A 21,510-nucleotide genomic window follows, 5' to 3' on the forward strand; every position below is an offset into this window, starting at 1 on the left:
TTTCTTAGAACTGCTCGCCTGTGGAACTTTCTTCCGATTGCCGGCTTTCCAGCTGACCTACAATCTGATTGTCTTCAAGTTCAACGCGAACAAGTTCTTACTGAACCGTCCCCCTAAGTAATACAAGTTATAAAATTCCCACTAATGTTTACTATGCTAACATCACAATGACTAATGTATACCCATTAACTCTTATCCTCGAGTGGCCTCTGGGCCTTGATAAGTGGTGACCCCTGTAAAAAAAAAAAAAAAAAGAGACCTGAAGAATCTTGCCCCCTCTTTATTTAGTAGTTCAGCCTTTTTTAAATTTCGCTTTTTAAAATAATCTTTTTTTTTAAAAAAAAAAAGTTAAACTGCTTTAAAAATGATAAATTCGCGTCATTTGTTCTAAAATAGTCGATTTACTAGAACGTTGTGTTAAAAACTGAGCACCCCTACAAATATAAAAATTTTTTTTTTCTTTAGTAATCTGGTAAACTAGTGTCCATTCGATAATAATTCGCTGAAAACTGAAAAGACGAAAATAAAAGAAACAGAGAGGGGAAACAAGATTCTTCATGTCCACCAATAATTAAATGGAAAAACAGTTTTTTTTTTTTTTTTTTTTTTTTTAAATTTCAAATTTATAACATGAAATGCAGTCTATTGATGACTGTCCACCACGGTCACGAATTCGGAACAAGGGCGTGTGAACGAGAAAATTTAATACTGCCATTTTACTTAATTTGGTTCAATTAATTACTTTTAATTGCCTAAACGATGCCGTAATAATTACATTGAACTTTTTAAATTCTATAAAAAAAAAAAAATATATGGCAATTCAGAAATTTAACTCGTTGTTCCTAAGGGAGCTAAAGCATTTTACTAAAAGTAGTTTAAAAATCATTTTTCTTACAATTACTCGAATGTTTTCAGAAAAATTAAAATATCGTTGCATTTTATATATATTTTTTTTTATTCATGTTATAAAACTTTGTTACATTAAATGAAGTTGTCGAAAAAAAAAAAAAAAAAAATCATTTTTTCTTATAATTTTTTTTATTTCCATTTTCACCATAAACAAGACAGTGCTACTTTGATGTAGGGAACTACTATCGGGACCATAAGTTGCAGGGATACTATGTAGGGAGTTGAGCAGCAAGATATCTGTTCACATTACACTTGAACTTCTGCATGTCAGTACAGTTGGGAAAACAGGAACTCGGAAGGGAGTTTCAAAGTCTAGTAGTTCTGGGGGAAGAAATTATTAAAGCAGAAAGCCTTCTTACATCTAGGGATCTCTTGTGTAGGGGTGGGATTTTGCTGGTTGTCGGGGAGTATTTACGTTGAGGGGATACAAGGGCTTGTAGTTCGTCGGGGCATCTACCATTAAAATACTTGGAGAACAGGCATAGGGATGCAACATTTCGTTGATGGGACAGAAGCTGAAGCTTAGATGACAGTTCAGGACCTATCAGATTGGCGACTTTCTTTTGAACCGTGTTCAGGAGCGAGAGTGTTAGTAAACTAGAATTACCTCCCTTAGAAGAACAAGTTAAGGTTCCGAATTGCCAAATATGTAATTCTGTAAGAAGGTATGATGAATAAAAAAATAAAATGAAACAGAAAGTGAAAGTAAAAAAACAAAAAAAATTCCCGAGCAACACCGGATAGAGATAGTTGTGAAATTGAGAGAAAAAAAAAATCGAAATCCAATCTAGCTTTGACACGACGCTTTTATTTCTAGTACCTATAGTAGGCTAAAATAAAATCACGTGTCAACATTCCATACGTTAATAAATAATAATAATAATAATAATAATATCGTAATAAATTTTATAATTCTCTGCTTAAGATGGATTGTTGATCGGTTTTCATATAAACAGTAATAAAGAAAGGCGTTCTTCCTTTTCTCTATTGAAAGGACACCAGTACGACTTGAAAGAAGTGACACACTACTAAAAGCACCGACACCAACAATAATCAGCAAAAGGAACGTAGTCAACGCGTTTATTAATAGCAGTTGTTCGGCGTTGTCCGGGACTTCACTTTTTTTTTTCTTTTTTTTTTTTTCACCGATATTTGCATGGCTCATTTTGTCTTTGTTAATTTCATAACACTTAATCTATTTACGAGATACATATATATTCGAATAGTCCATGTAAGTTCACCTTTACATTTAAAACACAGTAAAGAAGTTGAGAACATAATTTTCATCTCCCAAATTGACCATTTAAATAGACCCTGCCTGAACTGTCATCTAAGCGTCAACCTCTGTCCCATCGACGAAATGTTGCATCCCTCTGCCTGTTCTACAAGTACTTTAACGGTGAATGCTCTGACGAACTGCAAGCACTTGTACCCCCTCGACGTAAATACCTCCGACCACCGGACAAGCAGCTAAATCCCACCCCTTTACAGTAGAGATCCCTAGATGTAAGAGAGCCTTCTACTCCAGTAGCTTCTTCCCCAGAACCGCTAGACTTTGGAATTCCCTTCCGGGCCCCTGCTTCCCCAACTGTACTGACATGCAGAAGTTCAAGTGTAACGTGAACCGACATCTTGCTGCCTAGTACACTGATGCTTATGTCCCTGATAGTAGCCCCCTACATCAAAGTGGCAATTTGCCTTGTTTGGGGTGAAAATGTAATAAAAAAAAAAAAAAATGTTATCTTTTTTCTGGACTCTTACTTTTATTCTAGGACGAGAATCCATCTAGTCTGGTGGAGTATTCAGCTTTGTGCTGTTAGATCTTAGTTGGACCGCGAAAACTATGTGATTTCTAATATTTAGTTTCTAAATAACATCATTATTTCAGCATGGTCCGTATTCTGCGTAAGTATCGTCAAAATTTCTAGGGGCATTTTTTTTAACCAGCTTATTTGAACAAGATTGCAAAACTTAAATTCATATTGAACTCGATTCATATTTTTTTCCGGCACTTAGCAAAATAAGAACTGTGCTGAAATAATAACGTTATTATTCAGAAATCTATTCCATTCTTAAAATGAAGAGAGTAGTGGGGGTTGTATGTGTTCATCTGAGCTCCAATCTATTGCCCCCCCCCCACTCGCCAAACTTTCACGAAAAAACACTCGTCTAGACAGAATCACTATCAATAATTTCCAACACTCTTTGTCTGTGCCTAAATGTAGTTTCCACGAACAAAGCTTCTTTCTTAGAACTGCTCGCCTGTGGAACTTTCTTCCGATTGCCTGCTTTCCAGCTGACTACAATCTGATTGTCTTCAAGTCCAATGTAAACAAGTTCTTGATGAACCGTCCCCCTAAGTAATCCAATTTACAAAATTCACACTACTTATGTTTACTATGCTATAATCACATTGACTAATGTATGCCATTAACCCTTATCCTCATGTGGCCTCCGGGCCTTGATAAGTGGCGATTCCTTTGTAAAAAAAAAAAAAAAGTTATCCTGCACTTTCACCTCCATACTTCCGTTCAGTCTTGAAAGACAAAGGATACCCCTTACAGAGGCAGCTGTGCATGTAATTGTGAGGCAAGAGTTGTGCAATCACCAACCACACCTCTCCTGAATCGGCACTGTTTGAGTTCAGTATCAAGGAGAAGACCCGGACGACTGGAAACAATGCTGAGATAAGCGGAGAGCACATACAGCACCTGAAAGTCCCAAATGGTCACCCATTTAGTACTGATTAGGTTCAACGTTGCTTAACTTCGGTGATCCAGCGGGAACCGGTGTGTCACGTGATTATGTCGTATATCACCTAACAATTTATTAAAACAAAAACACCGTAAAAATTGAATTTAATTTTAAAATTCTTTAGAAGAAAATAATACTGTCCTTACTCTGTAAAAGTACCTTGTTGGTCCCCCTACAAAGGGATCGGACCTAGTAATTCACCCACGTTCGCCTGTTCGTACTTTTCTCAATAACAACTCCTTGGATTTTAAGAATTTTACACAAACATTAGTCATGGTAAAAGTAAACTTTTGCCAGAACGGATTTTCCGGAATAACTCTGGTTGACCCCCCCCCCTCACTAGAGGCGTAAAATTGCCTCCAAATCGTTTGTTCACACTTTTCTCAACCATTCCTTGAATTTTTTGACATTTTGCACAAACATTAATCATGATGAAAGTAAATTTGTCACTCGTGGAGGGGGACCCTGCATGCTCACTTATTTTTTTTTTTTAATTTTAATTTTATATAATAAATTTTTATTTTGTTTTTGATCTTTCGCCTGGCAATCATTTCAGTCTCATTAACCCTTATACTCGAGTGGCTCTTTGCTTTAATAAGAAATCTAACAGTACCTATTTACAATGCCTCCCCACGGGACAGAGTTAGACACCAGGGTCGTTTTTTAACGTGGAGAAAAGGTACAAAAATAAAAATTGTCTCAGTCGTGAAGGATTTCTCCTCCACTGAAAGAGAACGAGAAATAGAAGTGCCGTATCTGAAGAACAGATACTACACTTTGATCTTGGCCAAAAACAGTAAAGAAAAAAGAAAAAAAAGTGCGTTCATATACAAATTATAAAAATCACGAATAGTACTTGGTCCATACGAGACTGGTGTTAACTCATGCATACGCAGGGGGCGTGTATATCCGGAAAGAAAAGGCACTAAACATTTTGTTTTGTTTTTGTTTTTTACCTTCCTATAAATCGTGAATCCCCATTTATTTTCCTCCCCGCGCGGATAAATTTGCACATAATGCAAAATCACCTCCTTAAGAGGAGTATTTTAGATGGGGACAAAAAAAAAATAACCTGCATAATAATCCAATCGGGAATTTCCTCACGAATGATCGCACCAGCACCACCTCTGACAATAAATCCACTAAATGTCTGAGAGGATGGCAGCTCAAGATTTAACAGATACTACACTTTTATCCGAGACTAACGGGCACAAAAAAAGAAATTGTAACTGGCACGTTTCACTTTTTTTTTTTTAACATGTCTGCAAGTGGTTGCAAAAATAATTTTAATTAAAATAATAAAAAAAAAAAACTCCAGCATGATGTTTACATCCGTAACCTACTATATTTGAAAGTGATTTTGAAGCCTTTAAATTGGCGAAAAGAACATATCAGGCTAGAATTAAAGTGCATAATAATAATAATAATAATAATAATAATAATAATAATAATAATAATAATAATAATACAGAGTATTATGTTTGATTCAGTTTTATTCATAAACTAAAGGAACTATACTATTTCTCGAAGGGAGACACTATTCTAGAAAAGAACAAGTAAAAAGATAAGATGATTAAAAAAAACATTTTTTTTAGGGTTTTAGAGTAAAAGTAACTAAAAAAAAAACAAAAAAAAAACGATTATTATAGAAAAACTAAGAACATGAACACACCTGTACGAGGTGTCGTGACAAAAGTATATTGCTGGTTGGCGTAATTGTACACGTTTCAATTTTTATAATTAAAAATATTAAGAGTGAAATAATGTTAAAATGTTATGGAATTCATTTTATTGAAACGAAAATTGCAAATGAGAAAGATTCGGCAATCTGGTGTGTGTAGGATGGTGCCAATGATGACATCATCTTCATCTCAGACAGACACGCAGGAGATGAAGTGAAAGAGAATACAAATGATTCAATGTTGATTAGATTTCTTTCATTTCATTTCTTCCGTTTCCATGAAAGCAGGAAGACAAAAAAAAGATGGGGGGGGGACACAACAGGTGATACAGTAAGAAAAAAAAAAAAAAAAAAGAAGACCCACATCTTTCGGGTTAGAAGTTTTAATTAAAAAAAAAAAAAAATGGCGACTATCAGGTGACTATGCAAGAAATGGATTAGTTTTGTTTGCAGGGTGGATTGATTTGTAAGAGTACCCCCTTTTCAATTTGACATCGTACAATTTATGAGTAAGATTATCCAATGTTACCTAGGGATGAAATCTATCAGTCCTAATCCTCTACGTTAACGTTTTATTCTTTTCTTTCTATAATTTTCAGCGTTATCTTTACGATGATGGTTTCCATTTCACTTCCGGTTGCTCCTCTATGTTAAGAATGTGTTTTTTTTTTTTTTTGTTTTTATTTTAAATAACGTTATTCAGAAAAAAACATTCTTAACATGGAGAGGGGGTGGGCTTTACCTATTCTGTACTTTCACCTAACAATTTAACCGTAAAAATCAAAGGAAAAAGCAACCGGAAATGAAGTGGAAACAGTAATCGTCAAAATAACTAATTAGATGGAAAGCAATAACTTTAAAACCATAATGTTATTTGACGTTACTCTATATCCGATTAGACAAGACTCTGCACCGACACGAACATTATTATGATCGTTTTTTTTTTTTTTTTTTAGTCTTGCCACTTCCGTATCGACTCATGAAAAATTGAAAGCGAGTGTTTTGTTTGTGACGCCATGATTGGTTCTACAGGGCCAACAAGTTCACTTCATCTGGTTTGGTTTTTACTTTTTCAACAAAGTCCCTTTTTCCTGTAAAACTATTTTACCTTTAATGAAAATTCTTACGACTTCAATCACCAATTAGGTCCTGACAGTAGCGCGCCGCGCAGGTGTCCTGGACAAACTCCTTGATGACCCAAAGATTTCCAAGTTTTGAAATATTATGAGAAATAGAGAGACTATGAATATGGTTGGATTCCACCTCCCACTCAGATACCCGGGTGCCCCACCCCTCAGCGCACCACTGTGGTCTGATCACCAAATAAATAACCGAGTAAATTTGTTTACCAAAACCTGACCGAAGTCATTAAATCAGAATATAGTTTGTAAGCGTATATCATGTGGTAGCTCCTATGATTAAGCCGGCTAGATTTTCCTTTAATGCAGTAGAAACCCGGGATAGGGTATCTCTGGGATACGTTTTTTCAGATTACGATGTTTTAATGCCCCTGGTTACGGTATTTGCCCCGTCTTACGGTGTTATAATTTTATTTAATTATATACACATGTATTATATACTGTACTGTATTTTGTTACTAATTTTTAATGCAGTATCCCGGGATACAGATACTGTATATAGATAGCAATCATAGTTGTTTTTCTTTTTTATGCTAATAGATATTTTTTAGCATTAAAAGTTGTCTAAATATTTTGTTTACAAAGGAGATAAACAATTTATTGCATAGCAACTAAGTCAGTCACGCGGTAAAATGAATACTAAAATGTTTTTTAGGCTAAAACTATATTCGAAGCTGCTATGAGAAAGTTAAATTTTATCCCTGAAAAACTTTAAAATGTTAGAAAATATATAACATTACAAACAATTGTATTATCCATGCGATTTTTGATTTTAAATAGTTTGATAGAAAATAGTGTTTTTGTTATGAAAAAAAAAAAAAAAATGATAATTAGACTTTAAAATTATTTCTAGACAGAAATTACGTTATTCGACAGTTTAAAGACTTCAAAATTACTTTTAAATTTCGCACGATCACGAAAAAAGTATCATGACCTTTTTTCTTTACGTTATTTGCACGTTCCCGGCGTTGTCCGACAATCTTTATATTATTATTATTATTTTTTTTTTTTTTTACTGAAATCAAAATCAAATCCACCAGAATACATTTTGTTCTACAAACAAGAAAACCATTTTAATATTGTTCATAGTAAAAAACAAACAAACAAAAAACACGAATAATTTTGTGTTCCCTTCGCGATATGAACGAAATTTGTAAGCATTTAAACTGTCAAATGGAAAGTTCTCAACAAACTCATTTAATTAAAAGAGTAGAAGTTTTGGGAGCTAATATTTACATCCATTAATTCTACAGAAATTATTTAGTTTCATAATAATTGGGTTTAATTTAATGAATAAGTGACAACTTTAATAATTCAATGTAAATATCAAAACTATATTTAAAAAAAAAAAATAAACAAAAACAAACAAGAAACAAAAGCGAAAGTAGAAAGATTCCCGGGCAATGTAGAGTTGGAGGTAGTAAGAAATAAAGACACCTACAGCGGTTAAAAAAAAAAAAATAAGTGATGATGCATAAAATCGAACAGAATGATGGATTAATATAGATTTGCATTTGCACATAGTCGATTAAAAAAATAAAAATAAATTCAGATGAAATGAAAATAAATTCAGATGAAATGAAAACGGCATGCCACATATGAAAAAAAAAAAAAAGTGGGGAAAAAGTTATATTTTAACACTAACAAATTATTATTGAACATGGCGATTTTTATCCATTATTGGGATTCATGTTATTGTTCTGATATTGAGTGCTATATTAAACAACGAGGGGCTTGGCCTTCGGGACAAGATGAAAGTGTAGTATCTGTTCTTCAGATGCTGCTCTTCAATTTCTTGTTCTATCAGTGGAAGAGAAATCCATCACGACCGAGACAATTTTTATTTTTTGTTCCTTTTCCCCACATTAAAAAACGACCCTGGTGTCTAACTCTGTCCTGCGGGGTGCGCGCTGCAACCTCCGCTAATGCCTATTTTCGAACTTTAAAATCTTTGTCAAAATTGGGAACCTTTATAGAATTCCAAATTGACACTTCATGCAATCACCGGGAGGAGTGGGGCGTGTATATATATATATATATATATTAGTCAATTTTAATTCCTGCCTGTTGTAAGGATTAAACCTTCAGAAGACCGAGAACATATTGTTAACGAACGCTTATGCCATAAGTACATGTTGCAATTCTAGTAATTTTAAGCTAGACTAAAAGATTCCCAAATTCAAAAAGATGCATCTGAAGATGGGATGCTACATCGGCCGAAACGTGAATAAAAAAAAAAAAACAATAATACCATGAAGAATCTGAATAATTCCCCCTCTCCCTGAACAAAATAAATAATTGATGCTGGTGCAGATTTTTTTATGGCTTTATCACAGATAGAAGAGGAAAAGAAACTAAATTTTTTGGATATCTTTACGATTACTGTTTCCATTTCACTTCCGGTTGCCTCTCCCTCATGTTTACGAATGTTTCTGATTTTTTTTCCTTAATAATAACGTTATTATTTAGAAAAGACGTACTTACTTAACATGGGGAGGAACGGGGATTCTTTTACATATTCTGCACTTTCACCTAACAGTTTAATAAACAAACAAAAAATTACTGTAATAAATTAAAAACGAAGTAGCAACCGGAAGTGAAGTAGAAACAGTAATCATAAAGATAGCAGGGTTTGGGGGGGGGGCATTGCTCCAGATAAGGTATGAAGCTATTTGATCTAAAAATCAAACAAAAATATATTAATAGAAATATTACTTCAAGATCAAAAACTAACCAACGACAAGTGCGAGATGGATTAATTCCGATCCAGAAAAACAGCAATTCTTTCCCTTTTGTCAGAAATATCCCTCATGGAATGGGAGAACTAAAGAACAAAATAAAGGTAACAAGGTTTCTATTCTCCTTAATTAAAATGGAGTAAGAGACCTTTTTTAACAAGCCCTTTAATAATTTTGATCAAACCAATCAGTCCATATTGAAATTTGATGAAAACGAGGTTTCGAAAATGTGTCGTGTCCATTTCATTACTTTTTTTTTTTTTTTTAAATTTTATTGTTGTTGTTGCCATCGGCCAATCGAGGGTGTGGCAGGACACCACAGGGTTGTTGTTGTTGTTTTTTTTACTTACACGAACGTGAACAGAGGATGACACTATTATAAAAACGATTATATTCAACACTCGTTAATTTAAAAGATTAACCAGTTTTATTTCAGAATTAGATATCGTTTCCAAATTAAAAAAACAAAACAAAACAAAAAAAAAACTACTTGTTCTGAAGTAGTGGTTCATACGAAACTAACATTCGATTATATATATATATAACAATTCTAAAATATATAGCAGTAAGAAGTCGATTTACATCGTATAACTATAATTGATGACTGTATTTTAGATTTAGGAATCGATAATGATTAAAAATAAAATAATCAGAAAACCGAGAGAAAAAAAAAAAAGTGATATTACAATTACATATTATTCGGTCTACTATCCTGAAATTAGGTTGTTATTATTCAAGGTTTCAGTCGATATAACCTCAGACCTTCTTCCGATAGGTCCTTTCGAAATTAGGAATGTTCTAGTCGAAATCGGAAACCTGGATGCTGGATATTTTTTGTTTTTTATTTAGTGTTAATTTTAGTTATTATTGCCCGTGATAAGTATTTAACCTGTCACCAGAACATCATCAAAACTTAACCAACGTCTATAACCGTTAAGCCATATGTCAATGTGGACAATTCTAGGATCCCTAACTTCGATTAGGTTTCCAAGTTCGAAAAGATGCACCAGAAGAAGGTCGGAGTTTACGTCGGCCGAAACGTTGTAAAGAAAACATTAACAACCAAGGTGAAAATAGAAGTCCGAATAATCAAACGTTGTCTATAAAAAAAAAAAAAAAAACAAAAAAAAAAAAAAAAAACAAATCCGAAAAGTTATTTAATCTAGATTTAAACATTTTTTTTTAAAGCAATACTTTCCTCTAAAAAATATCTCGTTACATGATAGAACCTTTCATGAATAAATCGACATTTTAACAATAGAAGTAAATACACGAATACAATGGACATTTTTTTTTTAACTAAGGAAAAAAAAATTCTTCCGGGATATCAAATATTTTCAGCTGTTTTTTTTTTTTAAGGACATATCGTAAAAGAATATATGCTCAGTAGATTATCCCTGGATTAATATTCTAATTTTTGATTTCCGAGAAAAGGAGAAATTTTATTATTATTCTAAGAATTTTAAGCGCATCATTTGTGCTTTAAATGTTTAATTTTTAAATAAACGGAAGAACCTAATTTTTAAATATATATATATATAAAAAAAAATACGCAAGATGGGAGTGATGCGATAAATAATACGTAACTAAAATGAAGTTTTACAATTAAGGTAGTTACTAGTCACTTATTAATAATTATTATTTGTTCGTAAATTACAATAGGGTGCAAATACATTACAAGTATAATTTAATATCAGCTGGGTCTTCTTTTTCGACCCCTTTAATGTCTTGAACGCAATCAAAATTATTTTTATAGTGCGCATTTTTTAAAAAAAACTGGATTATTTCATTTTATGATATTTTGAAAATTAATTTTTAATAAACACGTTAGTCATATAGAGAAGGTACCGTGCTGAAATAACATTTAGAAATCCGTTCTTAATATGGGGGCCCGGAGAGGAAAGCGTTTTTAGTAACTATGTACTTTCATCTAACAATTTAATGAACAAAAGATACAGTACAAATTGAATTAAAACTCGAAAATATGATTTTTAAAAAGCACGGTACCTTCTCAGCATGACTACCAATAATTTTTTTTTTTTTTTCGGTTTCATTTATAATATGAATGGGGTGAAAGAGAAAGTCTTTCTTGCAGGTACGTTGTACAATCGCGTGTATAAGAATATACATATATAAAATAAATAGGAAAGTGATAGCGTGTTTATATAAAACGGATAATATAGACAATAGTTTAATTTTCCATAAAAAAGAAAAAAAAAAATCCAACAAGTTAGACATCACGAGATACCAAACACGTAGGAACACGACATAGACATCTAGATCCACATCCGATACATACGAGTAGTATAAATATATACTTACGGCAAGTGAGCCACACAGAAACGTTGACGTTTTATTTAAGGAATTCGCCAGGTTAACAGTGACAGTTAGCCTGACGAATTCCTCTGTGGAATAAAATTTGTGTAGCTCACTTGCCGTAAGTATATTTATACACTAAGCGCTACTCCTGTATTGAGCAGTGATGAAATAAATACTAAAGCTATATTAAATCGAGGTATAAATCATGAATAAAAAAAAAAAAGATCATTATGACGCGTTATACTGATTAAAAAAAAAAGGTAATTATGACTTTTTTAATGTATTTTTAGGATAATAATTAATAACCATAATTTCACATAGTGTAAACAAAAATAAGTGGTTCCGTTTTTTAAATATCGGAATAAATGGTCATCTGATCGTCGACGCGACGAAGGTGGAACAATATTTTGTTAGAACATACCTCACAAACAAGGAAATACGAGAGACTCAGTCAGGGTCAAACTCAAAGATGGCGAATTGTATAACGAAGACCTGACGAAGTGGTAGGAGATGATAACAGAGATGTGGTAGGAGGAGAGCGTTCAAGGTGCGTGTAAAAGTAGTTCCGACTGCCGAAGTTGCAGAGAGGGTGGTTTCAAATCAAGTAAGACTAAATAAAGAGGAGGATATATAGGTTGCAGTATCAGTTACATGATCAGAGGTGGTAGGAGGAGAGTCATATGTTGATAATACTCAAGAGGGTGATAGAGGAAGTTGTTAGGAAAGGGAAAAGTGGGAGGTATAGGAAAATGTTGGAGTTGGAGGCAGCAGGCATAACAAGAGAAAGGAAAAAGAAGGTAAAGCAAATCGATTGAGAGAGAGAGAAGTAGAAAATGAGTGCTGGAAGGGAGATAACCCAGTTCAGCTTCAGCATTAGCATCATCATTACCAATAATCAACCATCATCACAAACATAATCAACATCATTTAGTTGTTAATTTCTGCTTACTTACTCTTACAATTAGTTTATCGTTTATTTTAGTTTAATTAAAATAGATTTTTGTTGAAAAACACAAAGAACTCTATATTACACAATTTATGGGTTATACCGCGATATATATATATATATATATATATATATATATATATATATATATATATATATATATATATATATATATATATATATATATATATATATACAGTGAGGTGAAACCAGTTTTTGGAGAACACAAAAATGTTCATTTTTCCGCAATTTGATACAAATGATATCGAACAAAAAAATAAAACTTTCACATTACTAAAGAAACTAATTTTTTTAGAAAATAAACAGCCATTAAACATTTCGTAAAAAAGACAATGAAACAAGTATTTGGATAGATGCAAAAAGAATGTTTAATATTTAATTGAACCTCCTTTAGCACTATTTACTGCTGTTAAACGATTGCCATAGTTTTTCACTAGGTCCTGGCAAATGTCTAACAGAATTTTTTCCACTTCTTCTTTTGCTATAGACTTTAATTGGTGGATATTTAAAGGGCGTCTTGTTCTAATCTGTCTCTTCAAAATTAGCCACAAGTTTCCAATGGGATTCAAGTTCAAGTCTGGTGATTGGCTGGGCTATTGTAAAACATGTATTCCCATTTTCTTGAACCATTTCTGAGTGGCCTTCGCTGTATGTTTTAGATCATTGTATTGTTGGAACTACCAATCACCAGACAATCCCATTTTCTTCACAGACCTTTGTAAGTTATTCTTGAAAATATTCCTGTATTAGGCTCCATTTATCCTTCCTTTGATTATTTCTAGTGTTGCAATCTCGTGTGAAGAAAAGCAGTTTCAAATCATAATGTTTCCTCCTTCATGCTTCACGATAGGGATAGTGTTCTTCATATCATATGCAGAACCGTCTACACATCAGACATGGCTTGCATCGTTATTGCCAAATAACTCAATTTTGGCCTCATCCGATCATACCACATTATCAAAAAAAAATGGTATCCTCATTGATATACTTTTTGGCATACTCTAGTCTTGACCTTAAGTGAACTTTCTTCAGCAAATGAGTCTTGCAAGGTCTGCGAGGCTTGAAACTTTCTCTGTACAGTTTGTTACTGATGGTCATCTTGCAGATGCTGGTGCCGATGCTGCTGTTTTTTTTTTTTTTCTTTGTTTTTTCAGCTCTTCATGGGTCACAAAAGGATCGTTTTGAACAGTTTGCAAGATTTTTTGCTGGCATCTTTCCAAAATTTTCCTAGGAGCTCCTGACCTTGGCATGTTTTTGTAGTAGCTGACTCTTTCTACTTCTTTATAATGTACCCTACAGTACTATCAGGAACATCCAAAGTTTGTGCTATGCATTGATAGCTTTTATTATTTTTATGTACTAAGATAATATGATCCTTTATGGACTGTTCGAGTTCCTTTTGCTTGGCCATGTTGCAATGTTTTCTGAGAGAGATCTGCGCAGAGAATGACTAGATGTTCACTGAATATCAAACTACCTTCTAATATGATCTGGAATGTAAAAAAAAAAAAAAAATGAAAACAATGTTTAATAATGAAAAAAGAAGGCTGTCCAAATACTTGTTTCATTATCTATTTTAGGAAATGTTTAATAACTGTTTATTTTCTTAGAAAAATTTAGTTTCTCTCATTTCTAATAATGTGAAAGTTTTATTTTATTATTTTGTTTGATATCATTTGTACCAAATTGCTGAAAATATAAACATTTTTGTTTTGTCCAAAGACTTGTTTCACCTCACTATATATAGCTCTTTCACGTCACTATATATAGTTGACGTTAAAAGCATTTAAAAAAGAATAAATGTTTAATTTCAACTGTATCTCTCCTGGTTGTTGGTAGCCAAGTGGGTTCGGATCCTTGCTAATGAAGTCAGGTTATATATATATATATATATATATATATATATATATATATATATATATACTAAGGAAGATAACTTTATTTACTACTAGCTGTACCCTGGCACACTTTGCTGTGGCTCCATTTGGTGTAATGGAAGAATCCCCGTCACCGGGAGTTCAATGTTCTAGTCATGAAATAAGGCCAAGCACAGGGTGACTCTAGTGAGTCCCTGGTATTGTACCTCTGGCCTGTCTATTAGGCAAAGAAGACGTGTGAAAGCCAGTGATAGGAAGAGCCTATCTACTCCTTAAGCAAGTTACATTTGCAAGCCGGGAATTTGTTTGAGTCACCAGCCCCAGGAAGGTTGTCAACCATGACTGAGAAGGCCTCCCTCTCTCAGTTTCTTATCAGAGTTTTCTTTCTCTTAGATGGACGATCTGACAAGATCTACAGGTGCATCACACCAAGAGGGTTAACCATGCGCCTGGTTTCTACACCAGGTATTTCTGCGCCCTCGCATGGATGACGATATTGAGTATCTTACTTTAAAGTTTTTCTCTATTCTTCATAAATAAGCGCAGGATTGGAGATAGATTCCCCTCTAACATTTACAAGAAATTTTATCTTTCAAGTACTGTGAGAAAACTAATCTGGTCTAACAACTAATTTGTTTTAAAATAAATGAATAAGATATTAATAATTATTTGAATATGTAAGAGAATATAAAGCAAAGAAAACAAGAGAAATGGAGGAACTAGATCTACATAAAGAGGTTCCCTACAACACAGATATATAGATGCACTTAACTTGGTTTTTTCGAGTGACCCATGTTGGTCTAGCTAAAAGACTAATGTCTCCACGTGGAATGAATTGGAGTGCAAAGATTAGCGTTTATTTGAAAGCAATAAGAGAGAGGGAGGGAGGATCTGCTTTAAGAGCCAAATGTGTGCTTTGATTTTAATACTTCCTTTTTTTATTTAATTGAAACGATATAATTTTCGATTTCTGTATTAATAATTTAAAACATACAAACTTATTTACCAAAGGTGATGAATGCTAGAAAAGAGATGTGTATTTCCACTTTTTCGATTGTGTATATACATATGTTGCTAACGATTACTAATATATTACAAACAAATAACATGTGAGAAAAATCTAGGAAAATAGTTTCAAGCAGGTAGATAGCAGAGAATATAGAAATGGAATAAAATAATACAATAAAATAAATTAATTTTTAGTAATATCTATTTTAAAGGCAGATTAAGGGACGGTTAAAATTTTAAATAGATTTAAAGCTATTTTTTTAATGCAAGTCCATCTTACAAAATTTCATTATCATATTTTATTGTATAACCTGAGGAGTAGACTCGTCAGTTAAAATGAATTCAGATAAGAATGAGAAGTTGAACTGTGGTTTAAAATACACTATAAATACATGAACTAAGTTTATAGAATAAGTTAAAATACCAAAGGGATAAAAAAAATTACAATTAAATTTTATTATGCTTTCAGTTTAAAAGGGACTACAATATTTCGGGATAGGGAAACCTCTTTAGGCCATGGCATTTCGAAGCAAAACGCTTCTCTTGGGAAGAGGAGAGTAAAGACACATATTATAGAGAGAAGACATTTTTAAAAAGATAGTATTGCCCTTATGGAAAGAGGATCAAAGGAAAAACATGAAGCTGTACTGAGACTAAAGCCGATTCTAGGACTGTCAGAAATCACTGTAAAAGAGTAATAAAGAATGTGAGAGAGTTGTATGCTAAGTCCGTTAAGTCCAAAGTAGCTTAGCAGCGGCTTATTCTCACCAGTTTTGGAAAATAGCAAACAGGATCCTGAACAGAATCATGTGCTCTATTCCAACCATCATCAATGGACCTGAGGTAATCTCGTCAGCATCACACAAAGCCAAACTCTTTGCCAAGAACTTTACAATTAATAATACCCTATGCGACTAAGGCCGTCAACCCCTCGTATTTCGTCTTTTATCAGAAAACACACTATGTGACATACAAATATCTGTGCGTGATGTTGCTAAGCTAATCAAAAACCTTGAAAGTAACTGACCCTGATAGCATATCAATTATAGTGCTGAACTAGTTCACATACTTACAAAGCTGTTTAAACGTTGTCTTAAAGAGAATTGCTTCCCAACACCCTGGAAAACTTCACCAGTGTGAAGAATTCAGGTGATCGGTCATCTTCCTCTCTGTATAGATCAATAAATCTCCTGTGCATCATGAGTAAGTTGCTGGAATCCATGTTAAATGGAGAAGTAGTTAACCATCTCAGCAAAAATAACCTTCTTAGTGACATGCAATATGGTTTCCGTTCTGTTAGATCTACAGCAGATGTGCTAACGGTTATATCTCATAGGATTAGCAAATCTCTCAACAGAAGCTTCCTTTCTAGGGCAATTGCTCTTGACATATAAAGAACCTTTGATAGAGTATGGCATAAAGGCCTACTTCACAAGATCTCCAGCTATGGTATAGCTGGAAATTTTTTCTCAATTATTAAACGATTTCTCTCTGATAGGTTCATAAGAGTAGTGGTTGATGGGCAGAAATCAGAAGCTCATAGCATTAATGCCGGAGTCCCTCAGGGGCCCATCTTGAGCCCAACTTTCTTACTGATCTACATCAATGATCTTCCAAACTACATCTTAAGATGATTGGAAGACATTTATGCTGATGACATTACCATCTATGTCAACACATCAAAAGCCGTAAATGACCAAGTTCTCACTGATTCTCTCTCCTCTGATCTGGAGCATGTGGTGCAATGGGGAAAGAAGTGGCTGGTTAATTTTAATGCATCTAAAACCAAGCTTCTATCTTTATATCATCAATGCTCTGATCTCCTATCTGGTATCAATTAAAATGAATGGCTTTCGTCTTGGGGAGGTTCCATGTTTTGACAGGCTTCTAAGATGGAAAAATGGTGGGATCCTTCTAGCGCCCCAGTAAATATCTCACTGCTGATGCAATTCTCTACCTAAGTAAGAGTCAGGTTCATCCACAGATGGAGTACTGTTGCCACATCTGGGCAGAAGCTGCTGGAAAACTCTTATCATGCTTCGACAAAGTTCAAAATAGGCTTCGTAACCTGGTGGGGGTGCCCTTTCCTCTTCTCTGCAACCTCTTTCCCACAGAAGAGACGTTACAAGCCTGTCTTTACTCTATAACTATTTTTATGGCAGGTGCCTGTCTGAGCTCCAATCTATGCCCCCCCCCTCGCCAGACTTTCATGAAAAACACTCGTCTAGCTGAAACCGCTATCAATAATTTCCCCCAGTCTTTTTCTGTGCCAAATCCTAAACGTAGATTCCATGAACAAAGCTTCTTTCTTAGAACTGCACGCCTGCAGAACTGTCTTCCATTTGCCTAATTTTCAGCTAACTACAATTTGATCATATTCAAGTCCAACATAAATAAATTCTTGATGAGCCATCCCCTTAAGTAATCCAATTTACCAAATTTCCACTACTAACGGTTACTAGGATATTGTGCCAATGACTTCTATACACTCATTAACCATTATCCTCGAGTGACCTTTTGGCCTTGATAAGTGGTGACTCCTATGTAGAAAAAAGAAAGGAAAAAGCTATAAAAGGCTATCGTGCCATGGGTTGCTTCTTATTGATTTATGCCCATTATTTTTTTGAGTGGGGGAGATTAGATTGTAATTCCGGATCAATCCCGGACTAATCCAATTGCCAAATTCCATTTGATTCAGTAATTGGATAACTTTCAGATTACAATTCGATTGTTATCCAATGTAATCCACAGTGATCCCACTCAAAGACAGAACTTTCATTGATCATGTATAACGTCACGACGAAAACGAAAACAGCTGTCCAGACAGGATTTGCAGTGATCCGACAGACCAAAATATCTTGATGAAGTGGAAGCATTTCAGTACAGTACAAAATATGAGATATCTCCAAAAATAAAAGCAAAACCATACAAAAACTGCTAACTTGTGCAAACCACTGCTTAGAAAGCAATTAAGTTCACCAAATCTGTTTTTCTGCTCTTATTTACTTTTTGGAAATCATAATTTATCATTCTATGACTAAATGTAATGTTTAAATATAAGGCTACATGTATATTGGCTACATGTATATTGGCCACATGTATATTGTTACTGATGTATGTTACTAAAATAACTGGCACAAATGTTATTTCTAAATGTCTGCTTCAAAGGGGTAATGCTTTGCTGCCAAGACGCCTTCCTGTCTGTTTTGCATGATAAACATTAAAAATCCTTATACTCTTAAATCCTCTCTAAATCCCTGTATTTTTTTTTTATTTTTTTTTTTTTTTACATTTTCACCCCAAACAAGGCAAATTGCCACTTTGGTGTAGGGGGCTACTATCAGGGGCAACAACTACTGGGGTACTATGTAGGGATTTGGCCAGCAAGATGTCGGTTCACGTTACACTTGAACTTCTGCACGTCAGTACTGTTGGGGAAGCAGGGACCTGGAATGGAATTCCAGAGTCTAGCGGTTCTGGGGAAGAAACTATTGGAGTAAAAAGATCTTTTACATCTAGGGATCTCTACAGTGTGGGGGTGGGATTTAGCAGCCTGTCGGGTTTGTCGAGGGTGCTCACGTCGTGGGGCACAAATGATTGCAGTTCGTCAGAGCATTCACCACTAAAATACTTGTAGAAAAGGCAGAGGGATGCAACATTTCGTCAATGGGACAGAGGCTGAAGCTTAGATGCCAGTTCAGGGCCTATCAGGTTTGTGACTCTCTTTTGAACCTTGTCAAGGAGCGAGAGACTAGTAGCAGATGCACCAGCCCAGATGTGACAGCAATACTCCATACATGGGCGAATGGTGGCCTTATAGAGGTACAGGATACTTTCGGGTGTTAGTAGTTTTCTAGCACAGTAGAGAAAGGCCACCTTTCTTGCAGTGGCCCTGGCAATGCCTTCAATGTAATTGTTCGAATTCATGTTTCCTGTGAACGTTAGGCCAAGGAGTTTGAAAGATGTACTCTCAGATAAAGAATCGTTGGCCATTGCTATAGGTGGTAGAGAGGGTTTCTTGTAATTATTGAATGAAACTAGTTTAGTCTTGGCAGCATTGAACGCGACCAACCACTTTTGTCCCCTGTATATCTATATTGTATATTAATGCTGTACTCTTGTAAGTTATATCATCTCTCTTGTTCCAACTGGACAAAAAACCAATTGCTCTTCTCCCCAAACTGATATAAAATCACATACTTTGCACGTACATTGGGAGGAGGGTTTAGCTTCCGGTCCTAAGCTTTAGTAGGCTGACTTTTTCAAAATCGATAAATACTAAACATCTATAGATTTCTATTGCTAAGGGATGTATTAGCTTAACCTATATTTATACTCTATAGAATATCTATACAATTGATAACTAATAGCCACAGTTTGTGCCCAGATTATAAGTGATCTATATTAACAAGCAACTATATCTTTTTTTCATTAGATGGGATAAAGTACTGGTGATTATCTTTACTTGAAAACTAACATCTAAAACACATTTTAAACCGTAACCTAACCCTTACACTATAATTTTCCAATTAGTCACTAAGTCACTAATCCACAAACCGTATTCGATCTTTTCTTAGCCATAGTAGATATTCACCTTTAATCTACACCCCACACTCAAAGCTAAGGAATAGAGCTTCTGTGGTACCAGTTTACAAAATCTCTGGCGAACGAACTGACCCATTAAATTATTGCCCAATTAACCTCCTCCCACTTTTTGCCAAAATATTTCAGTCCTTAATTAATCAAGCTCTAGTCCACCACCTTACAGCTGCTAAACTTCTGTTTGACCATCAATATGGATTAGGCAAGCCCGTTCTACTACAGATATTCTAACTGTAATCTCTAAATGTATATAGCAAGCTCTGGATAAAGCAGGAGAGGGGAGGTAGCCATAGATATATCTAAGGCTTTTGACAGAGTATGGCACGATGGTCTTCTCATGAAAATAAAATCTATGAAATTATTGGACGAATGCTTAACATAATTAAAACCTTCTTAAATGAGAGAAGAATCCAGGTTGTCCTCGATGGGTTTATATCCAAACAATATGATATAAATGCAGGTGTACCTCAGGGATCGATCCTTACCTGATAAAATTGTCTCTGACATGGGTATATTTGCCGATGACACCACGCTCTATAGCAGGCACAAGGGGAAAGCTAATGAACACATATCTAAGGCAATGGCAGAAACCCTAGAGGAAGACCTTCACTCTGTAGTGGAATGGGGTCAGAAATGGATGGTAACGTTCAACGCTGGCAAGACAAAGCTCGTTTCCTTTAATAATTACATGAAACATACCAACCACCAATAGCTATGGCTAGAGATACATTACCTGAAAGTACTTCAAACTCCTCGGCTTAACGTTCACAGGGAACATACATTGAGATCATTGCCAAGGCTGCTGCAAAGAAAGTAGGCTCTCTTTACCGTGCTAGAAAGTTACTTACGCCTGAAAGTATCCTGTACCTCTATAAAGCCACCATTCGCCCATGTATGGAGTACTGCTGTCACATCTGGGCTGGTGCATCTGCTACTAGGCTCTTGCTCCTGGACTATGTTCAAAAGAGAGTCGCCAACCTGATAGGTCCTGAACTGCTATCTAAGCTTCAGCCACTGTCCCATCGACGAAAGGTTGCATCCCTCTGCCTGTTTTACAAGTATTTTAATGGTGGATGCTCTGACGAACTACAAGCTCTTGTACTCCCTCGATGAAAATACCCCCGACAAACCCGACAAGCAGCAAAGTGCCACCCCTACACAGTAGAGATCCCCTTTTACTCTAATAGCTTCTTCCCCAGAACTGCTAGACTTTGGAATTCTCTTCTGGGTTCCTGCTTCCCCAACTGTACTGACATGCAGAAGTTCGAGTGTAATGTAAACAGACATCTTGCTGCTACAATAATAGCCCTGAAACTAAGGTTACTGATAGTACCTATTTACTATGCCTCCCCACGGGACAGAGTTAGATACTAGGGTCGTTTTTTAACGTGGATAAAAAGTTACAAAAATAAAAAATTGTCTCAGTCATGAAGGACTGATCCTCCACCGAAAGAGAACAAGAAATGGAAGTGCAGCATCTGAAGAACAGATACTACACTTTGATCTTGATCAAAAG

The 21,510-nt window shown here is 34.8% G+C and overlaps 1 protein-coding gene across 1 annotated transcript in view; it reads right to left on the reverse strand.

Annotated features, from left to right (window-relative positions):
- LOC145241387 (ras-related protein Rab-14) overlaps positions 1 to 12,142 on the reverse strand; it is a 161,635-nt gene extending 149,493 nt beyond the window's left edge. The window contains exon 1 of the mRNA XM_080104306.1: positions 11,962 to 12,142. The gene's annotated coding sequence lies outside the window, so the exon portion shown is untranslated. The remainder of the gene's footprint in view (positions 1 to 11,961) is intronic.
- Between the last annotated feature and the right edge of the window lie 9,368 nt (positions 12,143 to 21,510).

This window comes from Euprymna scolopes, chromosome 20 (genome assembly GCF_053919585.1).
Source record: "Euprymna scolopes isolate OS-2025 chromosome 20, ASM5391958v1, whole genome shotgun sequence".
NCBI lineage: Eukaryota > Metazoa > Mollusca > Cephalopoda > Sepiida > Sepiolidae > Euprymna > Euprymna scolopes.